This window comes from Lygodium microphyllum, unplaced genomic scaffold (assembly GCF_053477565.2).
Source record: "Lygodium microphyllum isolate KBCC unplaced genomic scaffold, Lygodium_microphyllum_v1.1.10 scaffold_92, whole genome shotgun sequence".
In the NCBI taxonomy this organism is placed as follows: Eukaryota; Viridiplantae; Streptophyta; class Polypodiopsida; order Schizaeales; family Lygodiaceae; genus Lygodium; species Lygodium microphyllum.
This window is the reverse complement of record NW_028229575.1, coordinates 326,198-348,169: the sequence shown is the minus strand read 5'-3', so window position 1 is coordinate 348,169 and position 21,972 is coordinate 326,198. Positions and strand designations below refer to the sequence as shown.

The following is a 21,972-nucleotide window of genomic DNA, read 5'->3' as shown; positions in this document are numbered from 1 at the left end:
AAAAGGCTTGTCTGTCTACAAGCAAAAACACCTACAGCAACTAGAGTTACCCTAACATATAAATCCATTTTTATTCTTTGTGTACCGTGCAACACACTTGTACACTCTTACACAATTCTCTAAGATCTCTGCTCTATCTCTGCTCACTCTGAGCTTGCATTCTGGTCAGGACACAAGGGCAACAAACGCAGAAAATTGTAGCACTGAGTACTACAAAGGCTGAATATATTTCAGCCACAGAAGCTTCTAAGGAAGCTATTTGGTTTGGCCGTTTGGTCAAGGATTTTGGTCTTTCTTCTCGTACTCCAATGCTTGGCTATGAATCATAAGTATCAAGACAAAACAATCATGATGTGAGAGTGCCAATCAATACAATAGAAGAAGGTAGGAAACCATCATAAATCGCACACCAAGGGCCATCAAAGAGGACAAGAAAGCCTAAAGTAGCAATGGCTAAGATGGAAAGAAGGTTCTTCTTAATGCCTGGGATATAGAGGACATTCTATAACTTCATGGAAGTGACAGAAATCGTATTAAATTGCAAGTACCAATGCTTTCAATTGCATAAGAGGCATTGTTTGCACACATGATTATGCCCCCCCTTAGGTATATGAGAAATGGGTGAGAATAATTCTCAACAAGAAGTGATGTACTTAGAAGCACCACTATCAAAATAACTAAGTAGAAGCCACATCAATGATAAGAGAACAAGCATCATGAATAGAAGGGTTATACTAGCATTCAATGAAGAAAATATATTCCTTGTGCTTGGTGAGGTTGGTGGTTTCATTGGTTACAACAAGATTGGATTCCTTCTTTTTCTTCTGTGATGCAATGCGCTCAAGTGATGTTGTGCCCCGTAATGGTAATCGCACCTCTTTGTTTTGTTGGATGTACCTTTGGAAGGGTTGGAAGATAATGCACCAAGATGGGAAGATATCTTGGAGGAATGATTTGATGAAGAAGATGAATGACTGGCATGGATATTTGCTAGTTTTTGACTATTGTGCTTGTACTTCACTTAATGTTGACCTTTTCCACAATGATTTGTAGAAAAGGATTATTCGGATGCCATGGTAGCATTGTAGTTGAGACAGCTTTGTTCCCCCTACAAGAAAAGAGACACAAGCTAGTCAAAACTATATGTAACTTGGTTACCCATAGTTACCAACCACAAGGTGGTAGCAAAACCTTGATATGACTTCAGAAGACCATTAAGAGTGATAGAAACAAGCTGATTATCTAGGACCTCTTCATCAATATTTAATACTTGTTTAATAAAATATTTGATACTAGTGAGATAGGCATCCATATTACCTCCTCTTTCCATGCATACGTCTTTCAAATGCTTACATAGGTAAGAACACGCGCTTCATTGCACACTAGGTAAGCTTATAACATGCATCCTTGGTTGTCTTGCATGATTGCATGTGTGGAATGATGGCTGTCTTCACGGAGAAAGCAATTAGGGTATGTGCTTGGGCGTCACAAACATCCCATCGAATTTGGTCTCGAGTGGGAGGCATTGAGGAAGAGAAAGATGATTCAGTATCGTGAGAGCCATCTCACAATCTGAGATAGAAATTATGGTTTGACAACCAGCTCAAGAAGAGTGCTCAAAATTTAGGGCCTAATGCTTGAAAGTCAGCAGCTAAAATTGTTAGAATTTGACAATTCTATGGGAAGTGCCCAATGTTTTAGTTAGTTGGTTTGTAAGGTGGACACAACTACATTAATAAGTTGTCACTACTTCTAGAGTAAGTTCTAGAGTTAGCTAGCTTGAGTTAAGTTAGTGTTTTAGTGTACCTTAGGCCTAAGGTTGTACTTTCACTATCATTTTTCAATTCAGCAAGTATAATCTATCGTTTTCAACTCACGTTGTCTACTCTCTCTCTCTTTTTTTCCTTAAAAGGTAATTGTATTAATTATGAAAAAAAGGTACAAGTTTACATGATTACAAGATACACAATGGCTCATGGCAAAGACGCAGATGAAATTGCCATATGCCAGGGAAGTAAGTCCTCCCGAGGGAGTAAGTCAGGGCGTTGAATTAGATCTAACTGCCAATGTAGGAGACCTCTAAACCTCGCAATATATCCCGGAACATTAGAGGCCGAATCAAAAAGAAAGGCATTCCGAGTGGTCCAATTGTGCCAAGAGCCCCAGTATCTAAGAAAGTGAAACAAGATCTTCATATGCGACTGTGCCTACTCTCTCTCTCTGTGACATTAATGTGACATTTAAAGTAATACTTAATGTTACATTAATGTCATAAGTGTGGAATGTAACATTAAAAGGGATATTTAATGTTACATTAAGGTAAATTTAGGGGAACATGCACGAGAATGACCGTCCGGGCTCTTGGGCGCCCGAACGGGGTCAAGGGGAGCCTAGAGAGTAAGGGAGTCCAGAAATAGTAGGACTCCAGCAAGTTGACGGCTGGCAAAGAGATAAGCTTGAAGGCCAGCACTTATCTAGGCGTGGTTGGGAGGGGAAGAAGACTCGTGCTTCCATCAGTTTTCAGAAAATCTGTGCCCGTAATCTAACATTGGTATCAGAGCCTATGTTTCTGATCAAACAAGAATCTGTCAGGCCATCAGTCAAGAAGCGGGCCATCAGTCAGAAGTGCCTGTCCCGTCGCGTGTCGTCTACCCTGTCCCGTTGCGTGCCGTCATTTCTACCCTGTCCCGTCGCGTGAAAATTGACGAAGCCGTGAAGAAAACGGAGAAGATTCGTCACATTGGAAGGGCAGCGCCACGTCACGTAAGTGACATTTAGTATTGGTCTAATGTTACGGGACCCGTGGCAGAAAACGTAACGGGCAGAATTAAAAAAAAACGTAAGGATTATGGTCACGAAGACCAACCAGACCAGCGCGAAGACCAACCAGACCAGGCGAGCAGCCATCAGCATCCGCGAGGACCAGGAGTGGAGTCGCCAGCATTCGCGAGGACGAACCAGCTCAGATGTGAAGCTGCCAGCAACCGCGAGAAATAGATCAAAGGGGAGCCGCCAGTATCAGATTGCTGAGTCGGATTGGACTGCGACTGCTGTGAGACAGGCAGAAAACTTCATACATAACTGAAGCCACAGTCTGCCATAAAAATCAGGGAAGTATTTTATCTTGTATGAAAATTTCTTATTTTTGCTTTCCAATTCCAGTGTATTAATGGCAGAAAAAGGGAAAAAAAGGGTAATGGAAAGTCCTAGTTCTGGGGATCAAACTATGGCAGATCCCCATGAACCAGACATACAAGAAGAACAATGGGAAGAATTTTTTGCCACGAGAGAGCAATTTGATGATCTTTCTGCTCGTGTGCAAACTCAGGGTGTTCAAATGGAGTTTTTAACTCAAACACTAACTGAAATAAAATCTCAGTTAACTTTATTGTTGGAAAAAGACAAAAATAAGACAGAAATCTCGGATGTCCCATCTTCATCGAAAGATTTAGATGTAACTATGCGAGATCCTAAGGAACCCCAAACCTACCATAAATTGAGGGATAATCCGGTTTTAAAGGATATGAAACCACCTCAATTTTACGGGGAGGAAAAAGATAGGAATAAAGATACAATCTTTAATTTCCTCCAAAAATGGGAAGATTTACATAAATTAAAAAATACACCACCACATCTCCAAGCACTGGAGGCCAGTTTAACTTTGGGCCCCAAAGCATATAAGTGGTGGCGAACTTTAAAGGAGGCGAATAAAATACCTGAAACTTGGGCTCAATTTGAATCCGTATTTTTAAAAGAATTTCTTCCTGAAAATGAAATGGAAAGAAATTGGGAAGATTGGGATTATGTCAGACAAAAGGGACGACCCCTACTGACATATTTGGAGGAATATCGTGAGATAATCCTCAAACTAGAAGGAATTGATGAATTCCAAAAAACAAGAGGATTCATGAGGAATATCGTGAGATAATCCTCAAACTAGAAGGAATTGATGAATTCCAAAAAACAAGAGGATTCATTAGGGGACTGGACAAAGCCTGTAAAAAGGAAGTAAAACGGAGTTTACCTAAGACGCTTGAAAAGGCAATTAAATTTGCATTAATTTATGAAGATAGTATGCGTCCAGGTACACTCACCAGTCTCACTGATATGGAGCCCAAGTCTAAGGAATTAGAAACCTCAAAATTTGTGGGCAAATTTAAAAGAAAAATGCCATTTTTCAAAGGTAAAAAACAACATTTTGAAAAGAAACCATATATGAGGCCAAAGCTAAGTCCTGATGACTTTGATAAGGCCAAAAAACAAAAATTGTGTTTTAATTGCCTATCCCCTAACCATGCTGCTTGGAATTGCCCTCAAAAGAAAAAGGGGGAAGACAAAGAAAAGGACAAGGGCAAGGGAAAAGAAAAACAAATCCATGTAGTGCAGACCTTAGAATTAAAGGGCCATGAAAAGTATAAATCTTTAGAGGTCTTGCACATGGATGTACAACATAAGTGTTGTATGTCAACTTCTTTGTGGCAGCTGGAAAACGGGTTAAAGTCATGATTGATGACTCTGCCACACATAATTTTATAAATTATACACTTGTCAAAAAATTGAAACTTCCCCAACAAAACAGTGAGCATCAATACGTTGTGCGTATGATGCAAGGCCAAGACAATAAAATATGGGATACAATGGTATCCAATTTGGAAATCGAGATTCAAGGATATAAAGATAAGCTTGATTTCCAAATAATGAATATGGAAAGAGCTGATATTGCTCTAGGGAGGGAGTGGCTATGGGGATTGGAACCATCCTTAAAACGTAGCTATCACCATAATACACTGGAATTTGAAAGGGATGGTAAGACTTTTGTCATTCAAGGTGAACATGAAGTATCTGATAATCCTTTATTGTGTTCTACTGAAGTTCAGAAGCTGATAAAGAAGGAAGTTTGTGAGGTATATATGCTATGGTCTTTTCCTGTACAAAATACTTTTACTTCCTGTAATATAAAGCAACAATTTTCTTATGTTTGCGAATTGAATGTAAATAATGAATTGAACAGTTTGTTAGATGATTTTAAAGATGTGTTTCCTTCTGATTTACCTAGTGGCCTTCCACCAGATAGGGGTGAAATAAATCACCCAATTGATATAAATAAGGATATACACCCAATTTCAAAACCACCATATAGGTTAAGTGAAACACAGCATCAAGAAGTTGAGAGACAAATTAAGGATTACCTGGATAAAGGGTTTATTCAACCCAGTAATTCACCTTGGGCTTCACCAATTTTATTGGTAAAGAAAAAAGATGGTTCTATGCGACTTTGTGTTGACTATAGAGCACTTAATAAAATAACGATGAAGAATAAATTTCCTATGCCCAGAATGGAAGATCTTTTTGATCAATTGCAAGGGGCAAAATTCTTCACAAAGATAGACTTAAGATCAGGTTATCACCAAATAAGAATTAAGGCATAAGATATTTCCAAAACGGCATTTCGTACTAGATACGGGCATTATGATTTTCTGGTGATGCCTTTTGGTCTCACTAATGCACCAGCTACTTTTATGAAGCTGATGAATAGTGTTTTACGGCCCTATCTAGGACATTTTGTGGTAGTCTTTTTGGATGATATCTTGATCTTTAGTAAATCAAGAGAAGAACATTTGGAACACTTATTATTAGTATTCCAACTGTTAAGAACACATTCCCTTTATGCGAAGAAAACTAAATGTGAATTCTTTGCACAAGAGGTCAAATATTTAGGGCATATAATCTCGAAAGAGGGAATCAACATGGATCCAGAAAAAGTAAGGGCAATTATTGAATGGCCACCTCCACGGAACCTGGAAGAGCTGCAGATCTTCCTAGGTTTATCTGGATTTTATCGTAGATTCATTCGAGATTATGCCAAAATAGCTGTTCCAATGACAGACCAACTTAAAGGGAAAGGGAAAAGTTTTAATTGGGGAACAGACCAAAATGAAAGTTTTCAAAAACTTAAGGTAGCTATTGCCACAGCTCCAGTATTATTAATAGTGGATCCCAATAAACCATTTGTGGTTGAAGCTGATGCCAGTGACAAGGCAATAGGCGCGGTCTTATTACAAGAAGGTCGACCAGTTGCTTTTGAAAGCAAGAAATTAAATCGTGCAAAAAAGAATTATTCTGTTTATGAGAGGGAGCTGTATGCAATAGTACATGCAATGAAGAAATGGAGGCATTATTTGTATGGTGCCAAACTTTTGATCTTATCGGATCATGAAAGCATTAAGTGGCTTAATGATCGACCAGATTTACATGGGCGTAAAGCCAGATGGGCCGAACTCCTCCAAGAGTTCGACTATGAAATAAGATATAGAAAAGGAAAGTATAATACAGTAGCTGATGCACTCAGCAGAATGCCCATCATTAATGAATTGAGTTTTACTCAGTTCACTTCCAGTTTGCTTGAATCTTTAAAAGGGAAATGCCAGGTTGATCCGGCATATTCCAACATATGGGAAGCAATAAAAAATGGGGATCCAAATGAAAGTGCTTCTACTGAGGAAGGAATATCTGAAGATGTTCGACTAGGAAATGGAGCATCAGGGGTTGCTCAAACTGGATTCAAGTGGAAGAATTTTACCATTGATAATGGTTATTTACTCTACAAGGGTAGGGTATGTGTCCCGAAAGATATAGAAATAAGGTGCCAGATACTCTTTGAGTGTCATGATACCCCTAGTGCGGGACATCCAGGAGTTAATAAGACTTATAGCCTTATTAAAAGGCAGTTCTATTGGCCTGGAATAAATAAGGACGTCCTTGACTATGTGGTCAAATGTAATAAATGCCAGGTTAATAAAGCTGAAAAATTAAAAATGGGAGGACTTCTCCATCCATTAGAAATTCCTTCGGGAAAATGGGAGAGTATCTCCATGGATTTTATTGTTGCTTTACCTAGAACACAGAGGGGGCACGACTCTGTGTGGGTAATTATGGATAGGTTAACCAAAATGGCTAGGTTTATTCCAACTTCAACTGATGTTAAAACACCAGAATTGGCTAGATTGTTCGTAGAGAACATATACCGATTGTATGGCCTTCCGGCAAATATAGTTTCTGATCGGGATAGAAAATTTGATAGCCATTTTTGGCGTGCGGTATTTAGGAAATTGGATACTAAACTTAGCATGAGTACGGCGGATCATCCGCAAACAGATGGGCAAACTGAAAGGGTTAACCAAATTCTTGAAGATATGCTTAGGGCATATGTAAGCAAAAGGCAAACTAATTGGGAAGAGTATTTACCAATAGCAGAGTTTGCATATAACAGTGCCAAACACTCTTCCACTGGATATAGTCCATTTATGTTGATGTATGGGTTTCAGCCCAGAGCTCCTTTTGCAGTAGGACTGCATAAGGAAAAGGTTCAGGCAGCTAAAGACTTTTTGGAGGATATGAATAATATGTTAAAATTTGCTCAAGAAAATATTAAAAAGGCTCAAAGTCGAGCTAGAGCATATGCCGATCCTCACCGAAGAGACATCTCCTTTGAAGAAGGAGAATTGGTCTATCTTAAGGTGCCTGAACAAACTAAAACTATGAAAAAGGGACATTGTCCAAAGCTTTCACCAAGGTATTGTGGTCCTTTCATAATACTTAAAAGGGTGGGAGAATTGGCTTACAAGCTCCAACTACCTATTGGTAGTAAAATACATCCAGTTTTTCATGTAAGCAAACTAAGGAAAAAGCTGGGTGATTTGGATAATCTAATCTTAAATGATGATATTGAGGAGTTATTCTATGACCAATCTAATCCACATGAACCAGAAAAAATATTAAATGTTCGTAATAGACGAACGAGGAATACTATTTATCAAGAATGTTTGGTTAAGTGGAAAGATTCTTCAGAAGAAAGCTCAACATGGGAGCGAGTAAGTACTTTAAAGAAAAGGTTTCCCGATTTACAGTTAGACCTTCCAAATATCGTTTTCAAGGACGAAACCGATTCTTAAGGGGAAGGAAATGTGACATTAATGTGACATTTAAAGTAATACTTAATGTTACATTAATGTCATAAGTGTGGAATGTAACATTAAAAGGGATATTTAATGTTACATTAAGGTAAATTTAGGGGAACATGCACGAGAATGACCATCCGGGCTCTTGGGCGCCCGAACGGGGTCAAGGGGAGCCTAGAGAGTAAGGGAGTCCAGAAATAGTAGGACTCCAGCAAGTTGACGGCTGGCAAAGAGATAAGCTTGAAGGCCAGCACTTATCTAGGCGTGGTTGGGAGGTGAAGAAGACTCGTGCTTCCATCAGTTTTCAGAAAATCTATGCCCGTAATCTAACACTCTCTCTCTCTCTCTCTCTCTCTCTCTCTCTCTCTCCACATCCATTCGACATGTGGGTTCTGTCTCTCCACCACTCAGTCGGTGCCACCCATGGAAAGTCCACTAAACAAACAAAGGAAGAGAAGCTACTATTTTGGAGAGAGGAGTTGTTGTTTAGAAGAGAAGTTGCTATTTTGGAAGAGGTGCTACTATTGTTTTCCATCTGTGTGTAGTCCTCTATGCAATCTTACATACAGTCATGGACACACAGCCTCTCTCAACACGGCTCATCATATTCTCAGCCCTGCTTGCCTTACTTGCCATTTCCTCAACCTTCCCTGCCATTTTTTGCAAATATGGAAAAAAAAACACAAAAACCCTAATTTTCTAATTTGGGGTTTTTTTTTAATTTTTGCAATTTCTCATCCGTCTTTCTCGTCTCATTTTCAATTTCAAAGAAATTTTTAAATTTTCACACACCATGCCAAGAAATTTGGGGATTTTCGAACTGACTTTTCGAATTTCTTAAAATTTCTTCAAGAAATGTTGGGGCTTTTGCCCGATTCGAGCTCTTGTGAGTGAAGCTCCACTGAAATCGCCAACATTGTGCAATTTCTTTAACATTGGTGTGAAAATTTGGGACTTTTCTAATTTTCCGATCTAACACATATCCTGAGGTGAAATCCAATGGTTGGTTGCTGTTTGTATGCATTCCAAGCCAACATTACACTAAATTCTAAGGTTGTAAGTATAAAATCTATTTTATTTCTCAAAATTTTATCAAGAAAACTTGGGGCTTTTGTGATTCCTGCATACTACACACATCCCAAGGTGCCCTAGAGTTGCTGGTTGTTGTCAACATGCATCTTGAGACAAAATTTTCAAACTGAGAGTATAAATCTCTGAAATTTTCAGAATTTCTTCACCCAGATTTGGGACTTTTGCATGGCATGCATCCCGAAGCAATGGACAAGTGCGGAAATAGCATTACTTCATCGTTTATGTGACATTGGACAGAGAAATTGCTGTAAATCTCTAAACTGCAGTGAAAATTTGAGGATTTTCACCATTAAGTCGCTACATTTAATGTTGGGCACACATACCAAGGCATGCGCAATTGTACAGCACAGAATTGTTGTAAATTGCAATTTGGGTGTTGTTTATATAGTTTGGGAACATTTTTCAAGAAGAGAGGCAATTTTGACAATTTTGCACTTGCTTTAGTATCCCATTTTGGGACTTTGGTACTCCCTCAAGTATATTTCACACTTCAATTTTGAAAGTGTTCGGCTACTCAATTTGTGCACAAATTACAGCAATGTCAAATCACAAAACCCGAGATCAAAGCAACATTTTGAGAGAGAGAGAGAGAGAGGAAGCAAAAGATGAAGGAAGAATACTGCATTGACTGAAGAAGAATGCTGATACAATGATGATGGACTAATCAGCCCCTACACGCAACCTAAAGTGTCAGTGAGAGCACTAGACTAGGCTGATGACGATGGCAACACCAAGCAAAGAGAGTCTGAGTGTGCACCTACAAAGGGAAGACTGAAGACTAAAGAGTGTGTGCTTGCCAAGTGGGGGGGGCTAGCTATAAATAGTCATAAATACCCAAATCTGGCCGACCTACATCAAGAAAGGCCATAAATGCTGCCCTGCCCAACCAGTAATAAGTGCTGGTCACTGAAGAAAAAAATGCCAGAAAAAAAGGGGTGACCCCGGAAAAATTCCAGATGACAGTGACAATGTCCGGCAGGTGTAGCTAGATTGTGGAAAGCAGTAATTGGCCTAGGAATGCACACAAAAAGCCGACAAATAAAGAAGATATACCTAAACTGCTAGAGCTCCTATGTCTCCGTCAAACTTTAACAGGAGCTCACAACCAAGAGATGACAGACTAACATAACTAACATAGGCAAGCTAACGCCCTCTCTCAAACCTTGGGAGTGTTTGAAGACCCAACAACCTCATGTGATGAAGCATAGAAGCCTTGGGCAAAGGCTTCATGTAGAAATTTACTACATTGTCCTCCGTGGGACAATAGACCACCGCTAGCTCCAAATCCACGATCCACTCTTGAATGTAGTGATACTGAACCTTGATGTGCTTCATGCGAGCATGAAACACAAGGTTCTTTGCCAAAGCTAGAGCACTCTAGTTATCCACATGCAACTCTGTAGGTCCAAGCTGAGGAAAGCCAATCTCCGCCAACATGCGACAAAGCCAAATTGCCTCCATAGCTATAGAATATAAGGTACAAATACTCTGCCTCTGTAGAAGAAAGGGAAACAGTAGGCCGTTTCTTGCTGTTCCACGAGGTAATGCCTGATCCAAGGTAAAAGGCATAACCAATAGTGGACTGTAGTCTGTCGTGAATCCATATCACCTGCCCAATCAGAATCACTCCAAGTACAGAGAGTAGCCCCCTCTCCATACATGATCCCCTAGGATCAAGTCCCTTGTAAAATAATGATGAACAAGCAAGGCCGCTCAGCCAAATGAGGTAGCCAACAAGACACCTATAACGGATGGCATTTATAAGGGGAGCTCCAACTGCCAAAAGCTTGACTTTAGGTCCATGGGGCAAGAAATAGAACCGACAATCAGCCATACCAAACTTCGAGAAAAGCTCGGAAATGTACTTGTGCTATGAAATAAAAATGCCTTGTACCATCTGATAGATCTCCAATCTAAGGAAGAAATGTAGGATCCCAAGATCCATCATGTCAAACTCCTATCGCAAAATCTCCGGAGTATGATCAACCTCCGAAGTATAGCTCCATGTAATAATAAAATCGTCCACATATAAGATGAGCAAAACACACCTCTCACCCTCAACCTGGTAGTATAGGTTAGGCTCATGATCTGAGCAATGGAAGCCACTCTATAGGAATAATCAATCAATCCTTTGGTACCAAGTACGAGGAGCTTGCTTCTAGCCATAAGAGGACCTTTCGCAATCTATAGATATGTCCTTCTTCCCCTACACAAGAAAACCTAGAGGCTATGAAACATAAATCTTCTCCTCAAGGACACCATTCAAGAAGGTAAACTTTATGTCCATCTGATAAATAGGCCAATAGTGGTGGGTTGCAAGAGCCAAAATAAGCCGAATAGTAGACATCCTAGCTGTAGGTGCAAAAGTCTTAAAATAGTCTAAACCTACCCATTGAGCAAAACCCTTGGCAACAAGCCTAGCTTTGTGCTTGTCCAAGGAACCATTGGCAAGGCACTTGGTCTTATAGACCCAATTCACACCTATGACCTTCCGCTTTGGGGGACGTGGAACCAATTCCCAAGTCTAACTACACTCAATAGAATCGAGCTTCTTCTACATGGCCTGATACTAAATATCCTGTGCAAGAGCCTCCTTACTTGTAGTAGGCTCATTGACATGAAGAATCTATGACATAAGAGCATAGTTCACACAAAGTGAACTATTCTGCTAGGCTTGTAAGAGAGTTGATCTGCATGGACCTATAGGAGAATCAGGAAAGTGAGAAACACTTGATCCTGCATGAGTAGTCGGTACCAATGAGGGACTCAAGTCGGCTCATCTTGTTGCAAGGGAGACTGCGCAATGCGTAGCCTCTGGCACCTGTAATGCACCTATCTAGGGTAGAAATTTCCCCTAACCAAGGAAAGGCAAATCCTCCTCATCTAAAGAAGGCTCCCCCTCTGACGGCTAAGCAGCCCTAGAGGACTCTAGAGGGGAGTCTAAAGGGGCAGAAGTATGCGACAAAGTAGTAGTCACATCCATCGAAGGTGGTAGGGAAGCCGGAGTAGTGGACGGAGGGAAAGGAGCCCAAGATGATGAAGGGGTGCTAAGAGGCAACTTAGAAGGAAGGAGAGGAACTAAGGGTGGGGAAGGGTCAATCAATGTGACGAAGAATCACTTGAAATAGATATGACACGCATGGGTGAGCCTTTGGCTCTTGTTAATTCGGATGTATGTAGTCCCATGCCCTGCAAGTTGTTAGGTGGCATGAAGTATTTTGTTACTTTCATTGATGACTATACGCATAAGGTCTCGGCATATCCTATTAAGTAAAAATTAAAAGTCTTGGCTACATTTCAGTGTTGGCTTACTTTGGTTGAAAACCAGTCTAGGTATAGACTGAAATGCCTAAGGTCAAACAATAAGGGTGAATATGTCTCTAAATCGCTTGAGAATTTTTGTGATGATAGGGGTATTAGGTATCAGTTGACTATCCCGTATACCCACCCTAGAATGGTATGGCTGAGCACATGAATAGAACGATTTAGGAGCGAGTCCGCAATATACTTAGTCGGATAGGCTTACCACAACATTTTTGGGCTGAGGTAGTTACTACTGTCATACACTTGATAAATCGGTCCCCATGTACTGGTCTTGACCATAAGGTTTGTTGCAAAGGAGATATGGTCTGGAAAACCTCCCTCGTATGCTCATTTGCCTAGCATTGGCTGTGAGGCTTTTTGCCATGTACCCAAGGACAAGTGCAATAAGCTGGATTCTAAGTCTAGGAAATGCATCTTTCTTGGTTAAGGGGATGCAAGTGAAATGGGCTATCACCTATGGGATCCACAAGCTTGGAAGGTCATCCGCGACCATGATATTGTTTTCCATGAGAAGAAAATACATAAGCGGCCTAAGTATGACATTGAGGTACACAGGGTGATATTTCAAGAGGAGCCTCCTGCTACTATACAGTCAGCTAGACAGGCTATCACAGTAATTGATGCCCCAATGGCCTAGGTCCTTGATGCTTCACAAGATGTACAGGCCCCACAACCAGCTTTGAGATGGTCTACTAGAGATAGACGACAGCTTGTGTAGTTTAAGCCCTCTATGGATTATGTTATAGTAACATATGTTGGTGAGCCTCTTACTTGCCATGCGCAAAAGTGATGTCACTCTTAGGAGAGAGCTCTCTATGCAATCAGAATATGACTCACTGCAAAAAATCATACGTGGGATTTGGTTCCTTTGCCTAGTTGCAAGCGTGCTTTGCCATGCAAGTGGGTGTACAAGTTCAAAAGTATCCTTGGACGCCCCAAGTTGGGATACAAGACCAGATTAGTTACTAAGGGCTTCAAGCAGGAACATGGTGTGGACTTTGATGAAGTCTTTTCTCCTATTGTGAAGATGACTACCCTACGCTTGGTACTAGCTTTGATTGCTCAGCTTGACTTGGATCTTTATCAGATGGATGTCAAGATAGGTTTTCTTTGTGAGGACTGTTGAGCTAAAACATGCATTACTTGCTGATTAGCCTCTTAAACAGCCCTAAAACACACTAAAAAATGCTCTTTTAGAGTAAAAACCCTAAAACGGGGAGCGGTTCAAGAGAGTTTAGTGGAAACCCTAATTTTTGGGGCACCCTTCCACATCTATAAATAGACAGGCTGCCCCATTCAGCCTTAATTCCGTCTGTGCACGTTTCTCACTCCACGTGCAGCTTTTAGCCATCAACCTCCTTCCACGTGGCTGTCCAACCCTCAAGACTGCTGCCACTCCATCCATGTTTGCTCCTGTTGTTGGCGCCTTCATCCATGCTGACGTCAGCTGGTGACATCATCATCTACTGCGATTTAATTATCCAATCATCGCCACCCACATTAGACACTATTTCAGCTTGCTGTTTATAGCAGACTGTGCGCAGTTTCTAGCCTCCGATCGGTGGTACACTTCTGCGTTTACCAGTTTCCAGCCTCCAGACTGCTGAGTTTTGGTGACCGGCCCCTGCTGCCATTCACTATTCAGCACTCCTACACTCCGACTGGTGGTCACAAACTTGGGATCCATCTCTGGTGGACGTCACACTCTGACATTGCTCTGCCCTTGAGCACACTGTACACTCTTACATTCATTTACAGCATTCATTCTCTTCAGAGTTGTGATCTCTCTCCTCTCCCTTCTTCTGTTTGTGTTTGAGTTTCTATGTTTGAGTTTTGAGTTTTGGGTTTTGCGTTTAGGGTTTGAGTTTTACCCTCTGTGTCTGTGTCTATGTCTGTCTCTTCATGTTTTTGTCCTGGTCGTACACTCTGTGTGTCCTCAGTGCAAACCCTAGCAGTTTTCTTCACACCGACTTACATGATGAGATTTACATGGAGTAGCCTAAGGGCTTTGCAAACCCTAGCAGGTAACACCTAGTGTGCAAATTGCAAAAGAGTCTTTATGGCTTTAAGCAAGCACCTAGGGAATGGTATCACAAGTTTGATACCTTTATGCATTCACAAGGATATTCCCGTAGTGGTATGGATCCAAGTTTATATACAAGGAAGGTTCGTGATGGCAGCCCTATGATTTTGATCCTCTATGTGGATGATATGTTGATTGCTGGGAATGCTCATACTAAGTTGGATGCCTTGAAAGGTTAGCTCAAAAAGAGCTTTGAGATGAAGGACATGGGACATGCCTCACATTCTTGGGATACGCATTACGCGCAATTGCTCTACTGGAGTCCTCTTCTTGTCACAAGAATACATCCAAAAGGTCCTTGAGCAATTTTATTTGCACGATATTAAGCCTATTGGCTGTCTTTACCTTCTCATATAAAGGTTAGTCACGCCGATTGCCTGCATTTTGATGAGTAGGAAGCCGAGATGGCCAAAATCCCTTATACATCAGCACTGGACAGTTTGATGTATGTCACTATGGCCACTCATCCTGACATAGCATTTGCAGTGGGAGTTGTGGCACACTATATGGCTACACCTGACAGATGGCATTGGGATGTTGTCAAGGCTATCATGAGGCACCTGAAGAGCATAGGAACTATGTGCATATGTTATGGTAGCCAAGATACAGGAGTCATGGGATATACTAATTCTAATTATGTAGAATATACAAGCAATAGGAAGTCCATCTTTGGCTATGTTTTCACTTTTGCTGGAGGTGTTGCTTCTTGGATGTCCAAGGTGTAGAAATGCACGGCCCTATCTACTATAGAGGCAAAGTATGTTGCGGGCACTGAGGCTTGCAACAAGGAGGCTCTCTATTTAGGCCGTCTTGTGGCAGACCTTAGCATTATTAATGTGGTCCCTACACTGCATTTGGATTCTATGAGTGCTATTCAATTGGCTAAGAATCTAGTCTTCCATGCCCACTGTGGATGCATTCCGCCTTTAAGTATATTTGTACTTTGTCACTTTTGTCTTGTTTTCTCCTCACTAGGGGCACATTCACCTTTAAGTGGGAGGTTTTTGGGGGTAAAGACGCCTGTGCCTAGCCGCCCATGTATTAGTTACAATGATAGTACCCGCATAACCACACACATGTACACTGCAAGTGGTGAGAACCCATCACTATCACTCCATTTTTTCTTCTTTCAGTAACATTTGCATAAAGGGAAGGACAGTCACACATTGTGACTATTGGAGTTCCCACATCTCTCTCTCTCTCTCTCTCTCTCTCTCTCTCTCTCTCTCTCTCTCTCATTTCAGCAACATTTGCATAAAGGGAATGACAGTCACACATTGTGACCAAGGAGGAGGAGCTGGAGCCAGCCCGGCAAGGGTGCTAATACCAATATTACTGTATGCAGATGATATTGTTCTCATTTCAGATTTGGGGAAGACATATTGGAGCATGTGAGGGAATATGTCTATTTGGGAGTCACCTTCTCTGGCCCACGTTTTTCGTTGAGAGGGGCATCAGAGACACGTCTAGCACATGGATACACAACACTAGGGGCACTCGAGAGTCAATGTGCTCACATACAGTTCTAGGAGCCCTGCACCAAACTCTGGTTATTTGACACCCTAGTCACACCTACATTACTATATGGAGCAGATTTATGGTGTTGCAGCTTGTACCACAGGCGTCTTAGCCCACTCATTGATCAGATTGGAGTAGAGAAGGATTATTATGATGATTGGGATAGCATGGAAAGGCCATGGATCATGATGATAGCACACATGATTAGGAGTAAGCCCTCCAACCCACATCCCATTGTCGGAGCAAAGCTAGGGGCAACACCTATAGTTACGGAGGCACTCTTCAGGGCAGTGACCTTTTTGTCAGATGGGAGAGGATCGAGGTGCAGCTGAAGTGCAGTAGACAGTGTGAGAGTGAGAGACAGAGTTGAGCACGACACCCAATGCAATAGTACTGAATAGAGTGTTAGATGAAAGTACAAATGATAACCCTTATACCTTAGGGTTATAAGGGGCTGTTCACACCCGAACGCAGTAAGTGCCCGTAAGTGTGCACCACAAGCACATACAAAATAGTACACATAATCTGGGGGAAAAAACCTCTCCTACCGAGAGTAAAAAGTGCCCCAGTGTCCTAGTGATCACCCGCACACTCCCATATGAGCGTAGGCGTAAGTAAGGCGTGTGAGATACCCAACAAACCCCCCTGGAGTGAAGAGTGATCAAATGTACAAGGATCATCCGCCACCAAAGGGCGTCAAATTCAAAGCATCGCGAAATGCTTCAAATTTGTCTCGTGGAAGAGCTTTGGTGAAGATGTCTGCCACATTGCTGGTGGTAGGACAGTAGACAAGGCTGATATCACCTGCATGTAGCCTCTCTCTTACAAAGTGGTAGTGAATCTCTATGTGTTTCGTGCGAGCATGAAACACAGGGTTCCGTGCCACTGCAATGGCACTCTGACTGTCAGTATATAAAGGAGTAGGCTCCGTAACAGATACATCCAAATCAGCAAGTAAGCGTCTAAGCCATACGCACTCAACTGCAGTAGTGAAGGCTGCCTTGTACTCAGCTTCACATGACGACGTGGCAACAGTGGATTGTTTCTTGCTAAGCCAAGAAATGCATGACGAGCCAAGAAAGAAACAATTGCCACTAGTGGAGTGACGAGTATCAAAATCACCAGCCCAATCAGAGTCACTGTAAGCATGTAACTGCAGTGGTCCCCCCTTGGCATAAAGCAATCCAAGAGCTCTAGTACCCTGCAAGTAACGAAACACACGCTTCACAGCTTGCCAATGCGACATACGAGGCTGATGCATGTACCTGCTCAAAACTGAAACGGCAAACTGTATGTCTGGCCGAGTGTGGCATAGATAGATGAGACATCCCACTGCTGGAGCATAAGTATGGATATCAAACAAATCACTGTCATCATGTAATGACAGTTTGAGCCCAGGTTCCATGGGTGTACAAACTGGCTTGCAATCCTGTAAGCCAAACTTCTCAAGAAGTTGCCCAATGTACCTTGACTGACATAATCCAATGCCTCTAGCATCATGTACAAACTGGATGCCCAAGTAATAGTGCAAAATACCCAAGTCAGACATGTCAAAAGTTTGCTGTAAATTATTTTTGAATGCTGAAATCTGATCAGCACGTGTTCCAGTGAGCAAAAGGTCGTCTACATATAGACACAAAATCAGCATGGATCCCCCCTCTTTATGTACATAAAGGGTAGACTCAGATGGGCTGTTTACAAACCCCTGACTAAGCAAGAAGGCATCTATCTTTGCGTACCAAGCTCGTGGAGCTTGTTTCAAACCATATAGAGCTTTTTTCAGCTTGCATACTAAATTTTCTGAGCCTTCAACTGCAAAACCAATGGGCTGCTGTACATACACTTCTTCCTGAAGTTCCCCATGTAAGAATGCAGTCTTTATATCCAGCTGATGCACTTTCCAACCAAAATGTGCAGCCAAGGCAATCATAGACCGAATGGTCGTCATACGGGAGGTAGGAGCAAAGGTCTCCTCATAGTCAATGCCCTTTTTCTGTGCGTAGCCTTTAGCTACCAGCCGTGCCTTGTACTTATCTATGGATCCATCTGCATTCCTTTTCAATTTGTAGACCCATTTCGTACCAATGGCACGCTTGCCAACTGGCAAAGACACCAAATCCCAAGTATGATTCTTATGAATAGAATCCAATTCAGCTTGCATGGCTGCCATCCAATGCACACTATGTCGTGCATCCTCAAAACATTCAGGCTCCTCATTATCATGAGTACATGCTGCCATAACAAACTCCATGGAATGTGCTGAATCATGCAGTCGAGTTTGCCTTCGAGTACGACCAGCCAAGGGTGTTTCCAAATGACTATCTCTCATAGTCTGCGTGTACCATCTAGGCACCTGTCTTGCTTCCTGACTGTGTACAAGTTCCTGCTGAATTTCAGTTTCAGCAATGTGCTGATTTACTGCATGTTCCATAGGAGCAGCTGGCTGAACATTAGGTTCATTTGCTGAAGTACCAGCTGAATCACCAAATGTGATGGGCAGCAGCCCTTCAAAGACATCACGGGCAGCCTGATATGTATCAAAACCAGCCAAGGATAATTCTGATTTTTCATCAAATACAACATCCCTGCTGACAAAAACCTTCTTGGTCACGGGATCATAGAGTCTGTAGCCTTTGCTTTCGCTGCTATATCCCATAAAGATGCATTTTACAGCCTTGTTGTCCAACTTCTTTCGAAGTACCTGTGGAATATGGGCATATGCAAGACACCCAAAAGTACGGAAGTGGCCAACAGAAGGTTTGCGGCTGTGCCAAGCCTCAAAAGGTGTGACGGTTTTCAAGGCCTTGGTAGGGCATCTGTTCAAAATGTGGCAAGCGCACATGACGGCTTCCATCCAAAAACTATGAGGCAAACTCTTTGCCTTCAGCATACATCTGGCCATCTCCATGAGTGACCGATTTTTCCTCTCTGCTACCCCATTCTGCTGTGGAGTATATGCAGTAGTGTACTGATGGATAATGCCCTTCTGCTGCAAATAAGAATTCAGCATAGAGGACATGTATTCCCCCCCTCGGTCCGAACGGAGAGTCTTAATCTTGCAACCAGACTGAGTTTCCACAAGTGCACTGAAAGCCAAAAATGCATCATACACTTCTGACTTCTTTTTCAAGCAGTAGACCCAGCAAAAACGTGTAAAGTCATCAATAAATGTTACAAAATAGTAACAACCACCCAATGACTGTGTCTGCATGGGCCCACAAACATCCGAATGCACAAGCTGCAATCTGGCTGTTGCTCTAAAAGCAACATCACGGGGAAAAGAGAAACGATGCATTTTCCCCAAAATGCAACCCTCGCATAAATGCTCAGGAGGTCTCTCCAAGAGAGGTAATCCATCCAACATCTGAGTACGCTGTAATAGCATCAAGCTGCCATAGTTTACATGCCCCAAACGAGCATGCCATAACTCTGCCTCTAACATAGCAGGAGTAAGAGTGGATGTCAAATATGCAGACTGATCTACCGAAAGAGCATCCAACTCATATAACCCATGACACAGAGAACCTGTCAACACCAATGTCATGTGTTCCTTGTCACGGACCATGCAACGGTCATCATCAAAGGTGACCTGCAAACCACAACGTGCCATAGAAGAAATGGAAAGCAGATTCTTCTTAATGCCAGGCACATACAAAGCATCCTGTAGGCGGAGAATAGAGCCATCAATGGCTGTAAGCTGAATCTCCCCAATACCACGAACAGGGTATGATGCATTATTAGCACACTGAACAGACTTCCCAACGGGAGGTGCACCAAGAGAAGCAAACAAATCTCTACGAGATGTGATATGCCGTGAAGCACCACTGTCAAAGAACCAAGTGTCAGCATCTTCTGTAGAGCTAAATGCTCTATCAGCCCAAGAGACATCATAACTGCAAGTGTAAAAACAATAGTCCCTGTCTGCAACAAAGGACGCGGACTCACTAGCAGTGGAAGGAGCTGCAGAAACAGACATCCCTGACTCCTTCTTCTCTTTGGCGATGCGCTTCCTGCACTCAGTGATGTAGTGGCCAGGCTTCTTGCAGTAATGGCATTTTCCTTTCTTGGCTTGCGTGCCCCCCTGTTTCTGACTTGTCTGTGAAGTGTTACTACTACCAGAACTCTGCGAAGCATTTTTCCCTTGGCTGTTTTTACCCTTCTGCCTTGACATAAAAGCCTGCTCAGAGGCTATACCATCCACACCACTGTTCCGTCTAGTTTGTTCCTCCTCTAGAAGCAAACTGACAAGCTGAATGAAAGTGATGGGCTCTTTCGAAATCCTCATAGTGAGGTTCAAGGCAGTATGAAAAGCCAAGTAAGAGGGAGGCAGTGAATTCAATGTCGTAGAAATCAGCTGCGCATCTGAGTAGTACTCATCCACATTCATGAGTTGCTCCCGCAAGTCCTGAATTTTGTTGAGATGATCCTGCATAGAATCACCCTCATTCATCTTTAGAGTCTCTAGCTCTTTCTTCAAGAAAGAGATGCGAGTCTCATTCTTTCCTGCAAACATCTGCTCCAATATCAACCAAGCTTCTTGTGAAGAAGCTGCTGAACGAATATGAGGAATGATAGAACGCTGAACTGCCAATGCAATCAGCGACATAGCCTGTGCATCCCGTGTATCCCAAGTTTTCTGAGCTGCAGTTCTTGGGGGAAGTGGCTGAGCGGGGTGAGGTGGAGGGGGCTGAGGTTGCCCTCTTGCACGTCCTCCTGGAGGAGGAGTAGCGGGAGCCACAACTCCCGGTCGTGCTTCCTCTCCACTGACATAATCCCACAAATTTTTGGCCACTAATACATTCTTCATCATGAAAGACCAAAGGGAATAATTGTTCCCATCCAATCGGTCTTCCTTGGACACATAGGTGAATACATCTCCTCCCTGATTTGCCATTATTTCCCAAAAGGTAATAGAGCAATGTCAATGCAGTACGGGCTGGAAATCTGCAAATTTCCAGAAATTGCAGCAAACACAAGTCTGCAATTAATGTGCAAAGGGTACTCTGTCAAAAAAACTGTCACTGATGCACGCTTCCCAAGGTGCAATTAGTGCTCAGCAGCACTAAAACATCAAAAGCCCCAAAATTTTCTGCCCAAAATTTCTGTCACAAATGTCTGTTACAAAAGCCCCAAAATGTGCATTCAATGTGTCACAGACTGACACAGCACGTTTCCCAATGCTGAAAACTGAACCTGCTGTTCAGCACGTTTCCCAATGCTGAAAACTGAACCTGCTGTTCAGCACGTTTCCCAATGCTGAACCTGAACCTGTTGCACGAACTCCTGTGTAAAAGAAAAGTGCAGAATGTTACCTCTGCGTGTTGACGACGGGCACAATTCCCGAGGTAATGACTGCTGGGTACAGTCGGACTGACGCACAGGTACAGGCGTGCAGGTCCAGTGACACGCGCAGGCAGGACTGGGCGCGCGCTGGGCAGAGGAGGCAGCACCCAGGACTGGGTGGTGGAGACAGGTGGCGCGCTGGCAGCTGGAGCTGACGGCACAGGCTAGCTCAGCGCAGGGAGGCTGCGCAGGCAGACTGACAGGCGAAGGGGCACTCTGGGCAGACACAGGGCAGAGGACTCGCTGGGCAGAGGTGGCAGCACGCAGGTACAGGTGGCGCGCTGGTTGTTGGAGCTGCACGCTGGGCAGAGGAGTCGTCTGGTGCTGCGCGCTGACGGACTGACAGGCGCAGGCAGGACTGGGCAGGAACAGGCGGCTGGGGCAGAACTGGCGGGGGCTGCAGACTGCAGACTGAAGACTGCTCTGAGCTGAGCTCTGATACCAAATGTCAGATGGGAGAGGATCGAGGTGCAGCTGAAGTGCAGTAGACAGTGTGAGAGTGAGAGACAGAGTTGAGCACGACACCCAATGCAATAGTACTGAATAGAGTGTTAGATGAAAGTACAAATGATAACCCTTATACCTTAGGGTTATAAGGGGCTGTTCACACCCGAACGCAGTAAGTGCCCGTAAGTGTGCACCACAAGCACATAC

At 42.8% G+C, this 21,972-nt stretch overlaps 1 protein-coding gene across 5 annotated transcripts in view; it reads right to left on the bottom strand.

The window, feature by feature from the left end:
- LOC148008670 (putative plastidic glucose transporter 1) overlaps positions 1-21,972 on the bottom strand; it is a 112,022-nt gene that overhangs the window by 45,066 nt on the left and 44,984 nt on the right. The gene's annotated exons all lie outside the window — the stretch shown is intronic.